At 54.6% G+C, this 16586-nt stretch overlaps 1 protein-coding gene across 4 annotated transcripts in view; it reads right to left on the bottom strand.

The window, feature by feature from the left end:
- The window catches only part of NACC2 (NACC family member 2), a 45395-nt gene extending 30522 nt beyond the window's left edge, over window positions 1-14873 (bottom strand). Inside the window, exon 1 of one of the 4 annotated variants that reach the window (XM_068656764.1) lies at window positions 14734-14873. The gene's annotated coding sequence lies outside the window, so the exon portion shown is untranslated. Of the gene's footprint in view, window positions 1-843; window positions 999-10378; window positions 10685-14733 lie in introns of those variants that run through there. The other 3 variants (XM_068656765.1, XM_068656769.1, XM_068656766.1) reach the window with 3 other exon arrangements.
- Between the last annotated feature and the right edge of the window lie 1713 nt (window positions 14874-16586).

Below are 16586 nucleotides of genomic sequence, written 5' to 3'. Positions count from 1 at the left end.
TGCGGGCAGGAGCCCTCTGCTCCCCCGTGCTGCTGTCCCCTTGTAGTTACACAGGCAGGAAAAAAGAGATCATTAAAAATAATTGTTAAAAATGTAAGTAAGCTTTTAGTTTTAAATTACACTTGCTCTGTGGTTGTGTTTTTTTTTAAACTCAACTCATAATTACACCTGGAACCACGAAACCTTTCCTTAACTACAGCAATTACCCGGGATTATGATTTAAGACCTTTAAACTGAGAGACTTGTAAAGTTCTGCAGAAAGTCAGCTCACAGCCATCCACCCCTCTGACGGGCAGACAAGGCACGGGACAACGGGTGCTGGGTGTTTTTTTATTTTATTAGTTTTTATTTTAAATATAGATGTGCGTGTGTGCAGCTTCTCTGGGCTAGCAAAAGAATTCTGGATTTAACCTGCACGCATTTAGTTGCAAATCAAAATGCTTCAGTGGCTCTCTCTCTACCAACAGCAATCAGTTCTGTCTTTTTTTTTTTTCTAAGCAAAAACTTGGAAGTACAGAAATGTAAAACCACAGCTACAAGGATCACTTCAACCAAGACTTGCAAAATGCCAGCTCTGGTGAATTAATTCAGCCCGTTACCCAAGGCATCTGTAACGTCATCTGAGCTGCTGCCGTCCAAGCGAGCAAAAGGTTGTCATAAAAAGTTATTAAACAGAAGAAACTGCTTTTTGGGATAACTTTTTAGTTTAGTACAGTTCAAATTTAAGAGTTAGCACCTCTCCCCAGCGGCAGCTCACAGAAGCAGAGACTCACCCTTGTACCTTTAAAGCCTCGTTGCGCACCCCCTCCAACGCACTTTGTTGCCTCCTCCTTTACGTCTTACCTCTCCAAAACCAAATAAAAGCAGCCTGCGACTTCCCCATCATCTCCTTCGGGCTCTGCCCGGGCAGCGGGACAGAACCCCTGCTTTGCTGCCCGTGCCACTTCTGCCCGTGTTTACCCACCGCATATTTTTTAAATGACCCCCTCCCGCACGGCGCGCTGGGAGCGGCCGCGCTGCACGCGTGACTCGCGGCGTTACGGCCCAGCACCAAGCTTGTCTCTCTGCCCACATTCCTCGGCAGTGACCGCATCCCCCGGCGCCGTCCTCGCACGGACCCGCGCCCTGCCACGTTACCCGTGGCCGTGGGGGACCGTGGGGGACCGGGGCTGGCACCCAGTGCACCAGGGGCACCCAGTGCACCAGGAGCAGGGCTCCTGCTGCTGCTGCACCTCCTGCAATCAAGAAAGCACTTTTTTTTTCTTTTTTTTTTTTTTAAATCATATTTAACAAAGGCTTTCCCAACAGAAGGGGACCAGGTGACACCTGCAGTGATCCCGGCCACCTGGCACACACCGGGGCAATTTGGGCAGCCAGGCACCGGGCCCCGCTGCGGAGCGCGGTGCTTGTTTTGGGGCGGTGCGGTAACTGTCCTCCCACACACCCCTCCCAGTCTGGCCACCCCTGCCTCGCTCAGAACACAAGCAGGCTATTCACCAGAGGGTCCCTTTAGCCAAATTGTGACAAAATTATGCTTTAAAGTTATTAGACAAAACACCCAACCCCATAGTTTTGCAAAGGTAGACGAGGTCTCCCGGGAGAGGCGGCGAACAATATCAATGAGTTTCTCATGACCTTACAGAGATTGCCATGACAACACGGTTTCAATCCTCCAAACATGGATATATTCATTTGCACCAGTGTGATTGAGAATAATTAGAGCGAGATTCTCCGCGCTGGGGAGACCGGGAGCCACAAAGCGGCGGCGACGCCGCGGCCGCACAGCCCTGCACGGAGCTCAGCCCGCGCCGCACGATGGGGGAAGCGCTCACATTGAAATGTAAAAAAGAAAACCCACAACACTCTTTAGAGCCGTGTGACCTAATTCATTATAAAGAATGTCAGTTAGCAAACCTCTTAAATAAAACATTAAGCTAGAGGTAATTTGAAGCCTTGTGGATTTTGTTTTACTCAATTATTTTCTAATGCTTCAAGTTGAAGAATAAATATGCAGAAATAAAAAAAAATACCAAGGGTTTCATTTAATTCTTTTGCAAAAGAAATGAAGACATCCATACTAAAACAAAATACCCTCTACCAAGCCAGATTTTTAATTAAAACTTTTAAGTCCTACAAGATTCTTCAAGGTTGCAATATCTGCTTTGGTTTCTTTGGGCTGAAGCTCAGCCGCTCGCCGATGCCAGGCTCTGAGTCAAGGTTCTTCCACTCCAGCACGAGGGAGAGGCAGGGGATGGGCAGCAGCGGGGCAGGTGGGGACAAAGCCTGCAGAAGAGCAGCAGAGGGCAGAGGACACCCCTGATGTGCACGATCTAATGCCAGGTTTACTGGGAAGGAGGGGAAAACAACAGGAGGGAACTTGATGAGCAGCGCTGCCAATGCTCTTCTAGGAAATACCACCAAACCCAAGGAAATTCTGCCTCGTTGTACCACAGCCTTCATGAAGAGCTTAGGCTTCCTTATAAAAAAAAGTAAGTTAGGGGCCAGAAAAGTCTGCCTTTAGCTTAAAACTCCTGGGCAGGGTTTCCTGAGCCCTTGCCTCCATCCCTGGGCACCCAGAGCGGGTGCGATGCACATGAGGACGAGGAGTTGTGGCCACCACCCAAAACCTCCCTCAGATAGCATTCCCGAGGCTTCCATTTACAGGCTTTTCCAAAAGAAAAGGAAAATCAGCCATTTATATGCAGGAGCGTTGCCTTATTCTCTAACTGCAGCAGTTCAGGGGAGCAAACTTCCCTCTGCCCCATTTACAGCACACATTCCTGGATAAAGACGCAGCGCAGAGCATCCCTGCTGCCTCCGCGGCGCAGCACCGGCAGCTGCTTGGTGGCGAACGGCAACAGCGCGGCAATTTAGGAAGAAGGACGGCCCCTGCGTCCGGCCGAAAATACAAGGGGAACACTGGGAAACAGAAATTAATGGTCTGCTGCGACAGATTAGCCTGCTGTCTGGGTGAACCCAGCACCGAACACAACGGCACGGGTGGTGCATCAGCCCTGGGGACGGATCCTGCCCGAGCTGCAGCAGACACGTGCAGGTTTTCTTCCAGCCCCATGGGGATCTGCAGGAATGGGGGATCTTGGTGGGACAGCTGCCCATCAACCCCCAACCTGCACCATGGGATCAGCACGTGCCTCCAGAAGAGCCTTGGAGCAGAAACGGGGAGAGCTGGAGCTGCGCTTGGATGTGCGCGTGGCAGCGTCCCCATTTTCAAGGGGACACCAGGAAGAGGTTTGCAGGAACGCGCTCGGCAGAGCTCCTCCACGCTGCGAGGGGAAACATCCAGGAAACGAAAACCCCGACGATCAGATATGCCTTCCTGCCACCGCGGTTAGAGCGGAACACCTCGCCGCTTTGATTCATCCTTCACACAAACCAAACCAAACAAAATAACAACCCAAACCAAACACTCCTTTTCCCGAAACTCAGCAAGCAGGCTGCAGGGAAATGCCCGGGGCTAACCAGGAGCCAGCTGCTGCCACCCCTCACCTCTGCCACCCCTCACCACTGCAGCAGCTGCACCCCGCGGCCACTTTTGGGGTGCCCCAAGTTCTCCTGTGCGGTGTTACCCAGCTGAGCACCGACACACACAAATCCTTCTGAGATGGACAGGCCCTGACGGATCTGCTCCTCTGCACACTGCAGCAGAGCAGGAGCAAGGATTAGTATTCACCCGCTAATAACGGGGAAACCCTGCAGCTAGAGGTGGAGTCGGTCGGTGCCTGAGCATCCAGCCTAAGTTGCTTGATGAATGCTAACTATGACTTCCAGCTTATTTATCTAATTTGGTTTGATTTTAAAATATTGAGTTATCTAACCAGACAAAAAAAAAAAATAGTCTGAAAATTTCCCGTGCTGGTGAAAACTCACTCTGCTACTTTACAACAGGATAATTCAATATATATCTCTGAATATTACTGACCTTTCTCAATCGCATTTGTATTGAGAAATGCCTAAAGAAATTTCAGGACAAAGGCTACAGTTTTTCAAAATGGCCTGAAGTGCCTGAAAAACGGGGTTCTGCAGTGAATGAGCCTTTTCAGCTCCCACTGCCATCCACAGCCTGTAAATATTTTAGCCATATGAGCTGGTTACAATATTTATTAGGGTCTATTTTTGTCAATCAATCCATACAGCAGAACATCTGATACCTATAGAACGACCCAGTGGAGTCTGGTTTCTGTACCGGGAGCAGATCAGAACCGATACAAGGAGTTTCTAACACAAAAAAAAAATGGATGAGGGATGGAGTCAGTGGCCAATTCACCACGACTTCAGCAAGGGCTAGGATCTCCTGCAGGAACGTGCTGATGCCCAGAAACACGAAGTGGGCAGGGCTGGAGAGGCTTGGGGCAGGACGAGCCCTCACACCAACAGTGACCATTCACGGGGGCTTGAAGCAATGTCCTGAGCACACGAATTCTCCCCCTTTCCCCCTGAACCCACGAGGTACAATATCCCCCCCTCACGCAACCCTGCCCTGGTTTTAAAATTCACATTTTATCAGCTTGAGTTGAGAAAATCCAGCAGAAAGGCACAAATGGATTGTGCTAGTAAGCAGAAAAACTGTTACATCTTCTGAATGTAATTTTGCCAAAAGCTTCTGCACAATTTTTTTTTGTCACGCTTTGCATTATGAAGGAAATTTCTTTTTAGAAGAACAGGAGAGTGATTTGCATAATATTCTTTGCAAGTTAATATCAGCCTCTGATAATGATCTCTGCATAATGCAAAAACGTTTGAGAAGACTGTTACAACACTAAGTAATCATATTTTAAATTATGTTTCCCTTTATAGAAAGGTGTTGCAAAAACACACAGACATGAAATCTGTCTGTTGAAGTCCTCAGCACCACCTGACCATCTTCCCACTATTCTACTGTTACATATTGCAACACCGCCTTTCAAAATCTTACAAAACAAAAATTACGCTGCAACAGTCTGGCTTCACAGAAGGCAGAGCTTTTTCCTGTGCCGATGCTACGGCGCAGTAGATTTCACAAGAGCCTCTGATGTTCCCTGCCAGTTAAGCAAGGAGCCGCAAATTAAGCCGTAACACAATTAGGCACGCCGCATCAACACCGGGCCGGTGGTGGCACTCCCAGTAGGCCGCAAAGCCCCTCGTGGGTGCTGGAAATGGGGACCCCACAGCCCCTGACGCTTTGTCTGGGATGGTCCCGACCCTGAGCTGATTGCTGGCAGCCCCCGAGCCCCCCAGCAGCTCGCTGGGTGCTGCTGAGGTGCTAATTGCTGGTGTTAATCAGGCCGGGAGCTGGTCGGGAGGGTTGGGGAGAGGCCGCCTGCTCCTGCAGGCCCCATGGCAGCTCCTGGATGTGGGCACAGAGCGTTTCCCTCTAGATTTCCCTACCTACATCTAGTGAGGGATGTGGGTGGGAAGGTAACGTCCCGGTGTGTCACACGGGTACCGTGCCACCGGGGCCCAACAGCCCCAGCCAGGAGGTTCAAACCCCAGCTAACCACAACCCACGTCCCCAGCACGTGGCGGGGCAGAATGCTAAGGGTGAGTTTTTGGGTTTCTCACCTGGCTGCATGCTGCTCCAGCCAGCCTGAGGAAGGGAATCGATGCAGACAGCATGGGGTGGGCGATGGGTTTGTCCCCTGCAAGCCTCGGGACCAGATGGAAAGCTCAGCAAGTGATCCTCCAGCCTGCAGCAGATCCCTCACCTCCAGGCAGCAGCTCCTGCCGAGCAAGGCTCCACGCAGAGCCCGGCCAGCCTGAAGAGGCTGCGTCTTTATAGGAAGTACATGCTGGGATTTGGTTAAAAAATAAAATAAGTATTTGTGGTCTGGGTGAGATCTGCGAGCCTTGATAACAGCTGAACAGCTCTGGGCTGCCTGCAGAGAAGGATCTACCCGCGCAGGCAGCAGCCACAAGTCCTCCCTCTGCATCGCTCCGTACACGAGGAAACTTCCTAAATTTGACTGTGAAAATATTCACAAAGATATCGAGTGGCTGGGAACTTGCCGCCACTCTCTTCAGGAGTGCCTGTTCTATCAAGGCTACAGGACCAGAAATGCCAACACCATGCAAGGATATAACAGAGCCTGTGTGCCAAAATTGGCATTGCAGTCTGGAAAAAGGAGCATCACCAGCACCGGTGGGTCCAAAACCCTGCACAGAGCTGAGCATAACATGTTCATGGTTGCACAATGGAAAAAGAGAGAAAAGGAGTTAACAGTTGTCTGAAAAAGAGAGTTATTGGATTTCTTCAAGTGACTTCAAATGAAATTCCCACAGATTTTATTGGGCTGCTCAGGTTATCGATCCTGGCGTGCTCCTTTTCAGGCCTGCAGCACAGCAGCTCACCTCGCCGTGCCAGCAGCGTGCGCCGGGGGACATTTGGGGCTGCTTTGTTCTGCTCCCTCTCCTTGGCCCACGACTGCCGGGCACATCGCTGGAGCGAGCCAGGGATTTCCAACAGCGACGCCTTTGTTCCCTGCTCGGAGGTGGGAGAGAGCAGGGGAAACCCCTGTGCCCCTGGGGAAGGGGAGCACACAACACCACGGCCCCCAGCGCCTCCCGGGGCCGGCCCCATGCCCTGGGGGTGCTGTCTGGGCAGGGACACACCAGGGACACACCAGGACAGCCGCACTCCTGTGCACGTCACAAGCTCGTCCGACCCACGGAGCTGCACCGAGGTGGAGCTACGCTCCGTGACCCTCGTGGTCACATCACGTGAAATGATTCTAAGTCCCTGCCCCGAATTCTCAGGTTATAAATTCAGGCAGTGCCTAACCACTTGACACGGAACAACAACGTTACGCATTAAATTATTTACCCACTTCAAAAGGAGATAAAACGCTTCAAAATCTGCACGCAAACGGGGAGCTCAGAACTCAAGGCAGCCCTGGATCACCCAACGCTGTCCAACGTGGGGTCCCTTGTGGGGACCTGCTCGGTGCCCACGGCTCCACAGGACGTGAACTGAACCCCAAGCAGCCCCACTTTCCCCCCAGCCCTGCAGAAGTCCCAGCTCCGGACGGTTCGGGGGGCTCAGAAGGGTCCTGCTCAGCACCACACCACCACCTGCCCTGCACGGACAGCCCCGCTGCCCTGCAACCTCCCAGTTCCCACGTAGCTTCCCTGAAGCCCTGCTCGCAGCACGAAGGCGAGCTGGGCTGGGACACCACTCCTCTGGGCTGCCAGCCAGCTCCCTCATCAGGATGCGCTCATCCTTTGACTTCACGGCTGATCCCCTCACCTTACTGCCTCATTCAGCGGCACACCCAGCCCGTTGCCAAGCCCATTGCCAAGCCCATGCCCCGTCCCCGTGCTGAGAAAGCCTTCAGCAAGGGATCCGCGCTCACAACCTTCCCCAACACCCTGCAGGGCGATGGGCAGCTCTTAGCACACAAGGAAAACGTCCAGAAACCTTCAAGAGAAGGCACCCAGGCAGCGAGCACGGCTCGGGCTGAGCAGCACAGAGTGTTCTCGATGGGCTGGAGGCTTGGCAGGGCTCGAACAGCCAGGCGCAGCCCGTGGACCTGGAGAAGCCATGGCACGGTTCCTAGGAACTGTCTGATGAGTCAAGAAGTCCCGTTGTTCGGCTCGCTGCACGGCCCAAGGATTAGCCAACCCTTCTCTTCAGCCTACCCCGCAGCTGGGGGGGGGGGGGGGAAGCACTGGCCCCCTTCCAAATATAGTGCAAACTGCAGAAAGCCTATTAAAAATAATTAATAATCATAATCACCCAACCTCTAGAAACACCGTTTTGGAGGAAGGGAGAGAACACGAAGCCGTAACAACAAATTATTTCCTCTTTTCCCAAACCCTTCACAAACTCACCAGCACCCGATGCGACGCCCTCGCCACACACAGCCCTGCTGGCAGCAGGACCCCACAGCTCGGGGGCTTTTTATTCCTGCAGACACCCCCAGAGAGCCACGGTGAACCTCCCAGCTTCCACTTTCTAAAAGGCTTCCCCCTCTCCCTCCTTTTCTTCCCCCACTCTTTTAAAATCCAATTATAGCGCAGCTCTCTCAGCAGGGGTCAGTGTAGAATAAGAATCGCCAGAGTTAATGGACACAGGACCAAAAAAAAAAAAAAAAAAAAGATTAATGCCTAAATGGTTTCAAAAGTTGTATGATGCAGATTTCATTAACATTTTAATTGTAACGTATCTTTTTAATCTGCTTTCACACTAATGGTTTTATAGGCTTCAAAAAACGAAAAAACTGCTGACAACAAAAATATCAACATACAAAAATTAACAGAGAGAACTTGGGGCTGTAATGGGAAACGAACGAAATGCAGAAAGCCGTGTTAATGATGCATTAAGAGCAGAGACTGTGCTTAAACAAGAGTCAAAATTTAATGCTCTGATTGTGCGCCTGGGCACCCCTTCCCCTGGCTCCTAGCGGGCCCCGGGCAGCATGACCCGAGGCAGGCACACTTTTATGAAAAAAAGGGCATTTTAAACTTGTCGATTCACCTGATTCATTCCCGGTGATATACCAGAGCCACAGACCAGGATAAGGTTTTTTTCTGCTGTTGTTATTGCCCTGCGTACGGATGGCTTTGTCCTTGCTCTGCAGGCTCGGGTTCCGTGGCCACGGCAGCGCTCATGTGAAAAATGCAATCATAACCCCTGTGCAAACTTTACTCTTAACTGGGAGACAGCTAAACCCGAGCAGCAATGTTCTGGTAAGCACAGGCATGCGTCCACGACGTCTGTGTGTATGAAGAGGCACGCACAAAAGGAAGAGGGAGCAGCAAAGCAGGCAGACGAAGTTTCAACACAACTTTTCTTTGTGCAGAGCAGCGATCAAGTGGCACGGCCCCCGGCCGGGAGGCTGGCCTGCAGCTCAGACACGCTGCAAAAAAATGAAGTAAAAGGCTGCAAAGTCAGGCAACGGAGTCTGTCAAAACTCGTCAGGAGGGCTGAGATCAGCCAGAGTGATTCAAATCCTCTGTACGGCTGTAAGCAAATCACAAAAACCCGAATCTGTGGTGGGAGCGTGATCCCAAAGGTAACCCACAGCACATCACCCTGCCCAGCTTTACTCCTGCAAGGGCTGCCCCAGCTGGTGCAGCCCTTCCAAAGCTTTCCAGGGAGCAAACACCTATGGGGAAGGAGAGCCCCTGCTCGTGGGCACCCCGATCCCACAGGCTGTGAGGGCTCAGCTCAGCATCTCCGTGAAATGCCTGCACCCACGGGACCGTGCGGGTGCCAGGGCAGCGGGTGGGTGCCTCCTGCCCCGTGCTGCCCGGCCCCAGCTGCCTCTGTCCTCCCAAACCGAGCACTTCCAGCCTCCGAGCGTGCAAAACCTCTCTCCCTGTCTCTGTCGGGCCACTGCCTTCCACATGGGATGCCCCAAAATGCCAGCTGTGTTTACACACCTGCATCTCGTGCCTCTGCGCAGCATAATCCCTGCACAGCTTCGCGTGCTGGGAAGCACTGAGGGCTGAGCATCATCGCTCCTCGGTTGTGCCACCGCTGTATCTTCGCTAAACTGCGTCTTTTACGACATCTCCGCAGGAAATTATGGTGTTCTCCAGCCCCGCTCTTGTTTTGCTAATGCCTCATATAATCGGAGCGTAAATGTTTGTCCTATGACAGCGAGAACTGGCATGTGAAATATGTCCCCCCACACAATATATATAACCGAGGCTGCCATATGCTTCCCCGGTGGATAGCATGATACGAATGCGCTCGTGGAGCCCAGCCAGCGCTGGCACCAGAACACAGGACCCTTTCCACACAACTGCGCTGCCATCGGGCCCACGAGCCTGACGAAGCACAAGCTGGGTCATATTTAACTCGCAACGCTTCGCACGCGCTGCTCCTCAACCCGCTGCCGAAATTCCGGCTCCAGATACCCCGGGATGAAACACATCCGTCTCCTTCCCCCAGGACCAACAGACCCCGAAGAGCCCCGATGGTTACAAATCGGACACCATGAGGAAAGAGGATTTTTCTCCTTTTTTCCCTCGTGATTATCGGGTCCCAATGCTGGCTGTGTCTTGGTGAGGTGAGGCGCAGCATCTCGCCCCGGTGCCTATATATGGCCACCCCGATGGGTGTTGAGAATCACTGCATCGGGATGGGGTAGGACCTGCCAAGTTCCTTGTGTTCAAGTGGACAGATCGGATTCGCCCAGAAGTTTGAAAATCCACCTTTTTTTCCAAAAACTGTACCCATTTACGCAGCCCCCCCCACGCCGGTTTGTTACTGGAGGGCAGCTGGTGGCTGCTGAAGCAGCAGCGGCGGCGATTTCTCCGCCCCATCCACCCACCTAAGGGAAAAAATGCGCTGAAATATTTGCCTCGATAGGAAACGAAACATAAAAATGTACTTGACATGCAAATTATATAAAAAAAAAAACCTTGATGTGAGGACCTGCAAAAGGCTGAAGCAGAAGCAGGCTGTCTGCGAGCAGCGCTGGGAGCACATGGAGCACCGAGCCCGTGCCAAGAGCCATTTATCTTCATTTGAAGGGGCGGCGAGCTTCGGAGGGTCTCCAGCACCGCACTGAACAAGCGGCCACGCTCGGCACACGCGGCCCAAGTCCTGCGAGCAGCTACAAGCGCCCGTCCTGCTGCTGTCCCCATGGGTTTCAGCCCTCCGAGACCCCTCTGGCAGGGGAAGGGAGCCCGGCGAGCTCCCTCCATCCACCCGCGGCTCCGCGCGGCACAGGCTGTCCCCGCAGGATGATTTTTATTACCTCCGTCCCCATTTAGGAGCCATCACATGACAAAAAGGAGCGCAACGCCGCCCAGCTGAACTCACCCCGGGACTGCTTCTCCCTGCCCGGGATCGTGTCACGTTAACAAGTTTTCCTGTAACGGCAGCATTTGTGGGTACAAACGCTGTAGGATTTCATGTATATATATATATATATATATATATATATATATATATATATATATATTTTTTTTAATTTTCTGTTCTGCCTCCAAACATTTGCTTAAAAACAAGTTGAACTTAGAAAAAAAATAAATATCGCTAATGAATCACAGTTCCTAGCAAATGAGCAATTGCAGTTGACACAATGAATTATGCCTGAAGCAAGCTGGGAAGCATATTTTGCAAATGATCTCATCCACAGGCAAACCTGGCATGACACTTGATTTGCTAAAAAAGACACAAAGGCTGTCAAAATTCCTGTCACTTCGCAAATAAAGTCAGGTAGAGAAAACCAACAGCCTCACCCTCTTCAGCATGCTTAACCTATTTCTCAAGTTCTGCACTGGCTCGGTTCAGAGGAGCCCTGCGCCACACACGCCCTGTAGGTGTTTCCATCCAAACTTGTTTGAGCCCGGTGAGAGCAGGAGGCCACCGGCCCTGCCTCGACCTCCCGAGGCGCTGCAGACCCCGAGGGATGCTCGGGTGGCAAAAAGCCCCCGGCTCTAACCCTAAGTTTGAGGGGCTAAGTGCAGCACAGTGTGGAGCTCTCTGGCCGTTCGGTACGCTGGGGAACTTCCATTTCAGTTTATTTTCCTGATAAAATTTTATTTTATTCTATTTTTACATTTCAGCAGAATACTTGCATTTTATTTCTTTCGTTTCATCCGACTATACTCAAAGAAATGTGAAATAAAATTTAAAAAAAAATAAGGAAAAGGCAATTAAAGTGCTGCCCTTCCTTTCAGTTCTGCCCCGTGCTCTTCAGCATCACCGGGGCTCCCCGGGACCCACTCCTTTCCGCCCAGCCCAGCTCTTTTCCCCTCTGCAGGTCCCACTAAAAACCCGCCTGGCTCATAAAACCTGGGAAAAATTCAAACCTAAGGCTGAAGCCTCATTCTAACCCCATTTTGTCAGCCCTGGGTATTTTTAAACACAGGCATTGTACAGAGCAAACCAGCAGCGCAGTCACATCACCGTTTTGCAGGGTTGTTTTGCTATGTTTATCCACAAGCCAATGGGTCCGCACAATCCTTTACAGCACGCCCGCCTATCGCATCCGAGAGCCATGGACCAATTTAAGTGCTATTATGTCAATAAAGCCAGCTTTCAAATAAAGCACATATCTGCAGAGGTACGCAGCCCAGCTCCAGCCCTCCAGAAGGCCTGGCAGGGAAATCTGACTTTATAATAAGACGGGCTAAAATAAATATTTCCATTCCAGCGCGAGATGGTTTGCATCCCGCCTCGGATAAGCGCACACAAGTCCAGAGGTTTCTCTGAAGCAGACCCAAACCCTTCCCGGACTGCTCTTGCAGGGGTTTTTGGCCCTTCCCCATGCACCCATGACCGATGACCGTGAGCCGTGTGGCTCAGCACCACAGCTCCAGGTCTTGGCCAGGACCCAGTCCTGACCTGACCCCCCCGAGCTTTGCAGAAGGGCTTGGGCAGGGCGAGAGGATTTCTATTCTCTGGAATCATTTAAGCAGCCGCTGTTGGAGTTCCCCCGACAAAGGATCTTATTTACCCGTGCCCATCTCCTAGTGACGGGCACGGAGGTTGAGAAAAGAAGGAGGAGCCCTGAGCAAGCCAAACCTGAAAAAAAAAAAACAGCGAGGGCAACTCGGGGATGGGGAGATCACCCCACGGCCACCCCCAGGCGGTGCACGGGGCCCTTTGCCCATGCAGGAGCCTGGACACGAAGCTCCCCACTCCCGGAGCACCAAAACCCACCCGGTCCCAGTGCCAAAACCCAGTGGCACCAGGCAGGTGCTTCCAGGCAGGCTTGATTCTGGCAGCTGTGAAAGTTTGGTGTAAAAGAGAGCGTGAACACCTGGGTTTGGTGTCACAGGTGTCCTTGGGGAAGCCCTGCAAGTGCCCAGCCTCTCCCAAAAACAACTGACTTGCTTTTGCCACAGCGGGCCCTGTACAGCTACGCGGAGCCCTCCTGTTTATGCACTCACTGCAAGCTGATTTCTCTCCAACTATTTGAATTATTTAGCAAGCGTTGGAAGTTTTCTCCCAGAAATTCGAAGTTTGAGAAATCCCTCCCTAGCCTCTTAATGTTCAAACATCTCAACTTTGCTCCCAGCAGCCTTCATTATAAGACCTCTACAGGAGAATAAAAGAACCTGCGGTAGTCACAGCTGCCTTCGGTGCAGCGCGGAAGGACATTCGTTCTCAGAGGGAGGAGGTCAGGATCCCTAATTATTTTAGGTTTGCTGCTTGCTTCGGATCAGACTGTTATTACCTCGATTATCCACACCTTGAGGTCATGCACCGACTGTCCCAGGCAAGGCAAGCAACATCAATTCAACTAATAAGCAAACGTTTGGCTTTATCCTTTTGAAGGAACGGGGAGCTTCCAGAGCCGCGTGTCCGGGGCGATTCCTGCGGGAAGCCCCCACAACACGACCCCATCCTCTGGGGCAGGGAGGGGGCAGCGATGCCTCCGCTTTGTTTACCGCCCGCGCCTTCTACTACTGTTTAATATTTCAGCTGGAGGAGGCGAAGCAGCGTGCCAGAGCCTCAATTACGCGGGACACGAGGCGAAGGCTTGGCAGGCGCCGAGCACATCGGGGGGCTGCCCGCAGCCTCCCCGACGCCCCCCCGGCAGGAGCAGGAAGGCAGCGCTGAGCCTCAGCCCCCAGCCCCCTGCCCAACCGAGCCTCCGCACCCCGACAGCCGGGGCAGGTGCATCGCATCCAGCTTTTGGGGCACGGAGCCCCCCCTGGAGCCCCCCACAAGCTGCAGCCCCATGGGGGCTTTGGGCAAGCCCCAGCCCCGCCGTGTCCCCCCCCCTCTCCCGGTGCTTTCCCACATTGGCCCGGCTGGGCTCGCTTGTTCCCCACCGTCCTTTTGCTTTTGTTTTCCTGCTCCTCCGCAGCGCCCCCCCCCCCTTTTTTCCCCCCCTTCTCCCCCCCCTGTGCCCGCAGCCCCCCGGCTGCCAACCACCAACGCGCCCCCCCCCCCCCCAGCACCTCCCTGCAGCCCACGGAGCGGGACACGCGTGGGGACCCCCCCTCCACCCCAATAACCCCATAACCCCTATAATCCCCTATATCCCCCTCCACCCTCCGGTACACCGCATCCCCAGTGGGGGGGGGGGGTCCCCAAGGGGTGCACCTCCCCGCAGGACGGGGACACGGAACGGGACACGCGTGGGGACCCCCAACACACCCCTATAACCCCCCTACCCCCTATAACCCCCCCCTAAGTCCCCAAACCCCTCCGGTATACCGCATCCCCGGGTGGGGTGGGGGTGTCCTTAGGGGTGCACCCCCCCCTCAGGACAAGGACACGGAGCAGGACACGCGTGGGGACCCCCCCACACACACCCCTATAACCCCATACCCCTTATAACCCCCATAACCCCCCCTAACCTCCCATACACCGCATCCCCCGTGGGAGGGGGGGGGTCCCTAGGGGGTGCACCCCCCGTGAGGACAAGGACACGAAGCAGGACACGCGTGGACACCCCCCACCCCCCTATAACCCCATACCCCTTATAACACCCCATAACCCTCCCCACACCCTGTACACCATATCCCAGCGGGGGGGGGGGGGTGTCCCTAGGGGGTGCACCCCCCCTGAGGACAAGGACACGAAGCAGGACACGCGTGGGCACCCCATAAACCCCCCCATAACCCCCCTTAACCCCCCCTCACCCCTCATCCCCACGAGGACCGGGGTGCGTGGGGAGGAGGAAGAGGAGGAGGTGGGGGGGGGGGGTCCCAAAAACCAGCGCCCCACAACAGGACGGCGCCGCGCCGCGCCCCCCAACCCCGCTAGGAGGAGGGAGAGGAAGAAGAGGAGGAGGAGGAAGGCTGTCGGGGGGGGGGGGGGCTCACCTGAGGGGTGCCGGCCCCATGGACGCGCGGCGCGGCGCTGCCCGGGGCCTAGCGGCGGCAGGAAGTGATTCCAGCCGCTCCTCGCCCCGGCCGGCCCCGGCCTCGCCCAGCGCCGCCGGGCGCCGCGCACAGGCGGCCCCCGCCGGGGGAGGGGACGGGGGAGGACCCGGGGGGGGTGAAGGAGGGGTTAAGGGGGGGTTAATGAAGGGGTACCCGGCCCCCCCGTGGCGGTTTGTGGGGTGCCGGGGGGGCGCGGGACCGGGATATGGAGGGGGGGTGTGGGGGTGGGGGGCGCGCACGCCGTGGATCGGGGGGGGGTCCTGGATGGTTGCCCCGAGGGAAGGTCCCGGTTTTGGGGAGGGAAAGGGGGAAGAGTGGAGGGAGGGGGGGTTTGGGGACACTACGCTGAGGTGGTGGGGCTGGGTGGAGGGGTTGGGTGGGAGGCTGGTGGTGTGGGATAAATGGGGGTGGAAGTGGGAAGGGTGCTGTATGGCACGGCACGGCACTGCATGGCACGGCACAGGATGGCATGGCATGGCACAGCACAGCACTGCACAGCATGGCACTGCATTGCACAGCACTGCATGGCATGGCACAGCACAGTACAGCACCAAACTGCATTGCACAGCACTGCACAGTACAGCACGGCATGGCACTGCATTGCACAGCATGGCACAGCACGGCACAGGACTGCATAGCCCAGCATGGCACAGCACAGAACAGCACTGCACGGCACTGCACAGCACTGCATGGCATGGTACAGTACGGCACTGCACCACACTGCATGGCACAGCACTGCACTGCACAGCCTGGCACAGCACGGCACAACCCACCTGCCTGCAGTGCTCACAGCACCATTTCCTTCCCTTGTGTGACAAAGTGGCCTGCAGTGCAGGGGGCTGTCGCTGCTCTGCCCCCTCACCTGTGCCCATCGCTCACCTGAGATTTGTGGTTTTGGGATCGGGGAGCAGGGACCAGGCAGGAGCTTGTGAGCCCCCCCCCAGCGCCGCATGGCCCAGCTCCATGGTGGGGATGCTCCAGCGCTGTCCCCTCGGCGAGGAAATCCTGCAGGACTCGCTTGGAGGTCGCACTGAAGGACAGGACGGTGTGACCTGCACGTGTCCCCATGGCACAGCCCTGAACTACCCGCTGTCTGCAGCAATCCCGTTCGCTGCCACTGCCAAAGCCAGCGCGGTGGTTTCCCAGCACCTTATCTGGTTTGTTTTTGTCATTAAGTCAGTTCTTGCCACCTACGACTTCCCACTTTTGTTGGCTCCTACCTGTGCTATCACAGTCGGTCCTGGACACGTTCCCCAGCCTGGGCCCTGCTCCTTTGAACACTTGTGCAAACATCCCACGGAGGGGGCACGACCCACAGGGGGGCTCCCACAGGTGGGGGGCACTGGCAGGACCCCAGCATCCCAAAGGATGGGGCTTGGAGGGAGCACATGCAGCACCTGCTCTCCTTGGGAAAGGGGCGAGCGAGCTGTGGTGCTGGTACGAAGCACGGATGCTGCCTCCCCATAAATCACGAGGGAATTTGTTTTTGACAAAGTCCCTCAACGTCGGCAGTAAGCTGACACCTGCGCTGACCTCTAACTGCAGTCGCGGGCTAGAGCCCGGCCAGCCCCGTGTGCACGGCCTCGGCTCTGCCGGCTGCCTCCAGCTCTGCCCCGTTCCTCCACGCCGTCTCCCTGCCATTTCCCCACCACGGAAAGCCTTTGAAGCATCACAAAGAAAAGTGGAATTATCCGAAGGAGCACTGCTCGGGACTTGGGAACACGAGGAAATTTTCATTCCAAATTTCACTCTACAGCCTAAAAAGTCTCGTTTTGTTTTCTTGTTTCTCTAAG

The sequence above is a fragment of the Anas acuta genome, chromosome 20 (genome assembly GCF_963932015.1).
Source record: "Anas acuta chromosome 20, bAnaAcu1.1, whole genome shotgun sequence".
Lineage (NCBI taxonomy): Eukaryota > Metazoa > Chordata > Aves > Anseriformes > Anatidae > Anas > Anas acuta.
The sequence above is the reverse complement of the archived record's forward strand: the minus strand, read 5'-3'. Positions and strand labels throughout refer to the sequence as shown.